This window comes from Gavialis gangeticus, unplaced genomic scaffold (assembly GCF_001723915.1).
Source record: "Gavialis gangeticus isolate Ggan-Ray unplaced genomic scaffold, GavGan_comp1, whole genome shotgun sequence".
Lineage (NCBI taxonomy): Eukaryota > Metazoa > Chordata > Crocodylia > Gavialidae > Gavialis > Gavialis gangeticus.
Genome location: NW_017729022.1, coordinates 103,256,521 through 103,256,886, shown reverse-complemented (window position 1 = coordinate 103,256,886; position 366 = coordinate 103,256,521).

The following is a 366-nucleotide window of genomic DNA, read 5'->3' as shown; positions in this document are numbered from 1 at the left end:
CGACCCCGGTAGATCTCACTCTGTACACCCCTGCATACAGGGCATTAACCATTGATCCTATCATTGCACTTAATGAGCCACTCGCAGAGGCTCTGTTGAGAGTCGCAGCTGGGCAGGGCTGGAGCTGAGCGCTTTAACGAAGTGCTTCCTCCCCACCCCGTTAGCTGGCACCTCTCTGGACAGCAAAAAAAAGAAATAAAGAAAGAATCTGAAGCAAAGGGGGTGAGGTACTAATAGATGTGTTAGAGCCCATCCTTAATCCTAGTAGTAAATAAATGCATGGGGAGAAGTGGAAAAGATGTGGACAAATTGGAAGGAGTCCAGTGGAGGGCAATGAAAATGGCGGGGGGGAAGGCTGATGTGGTG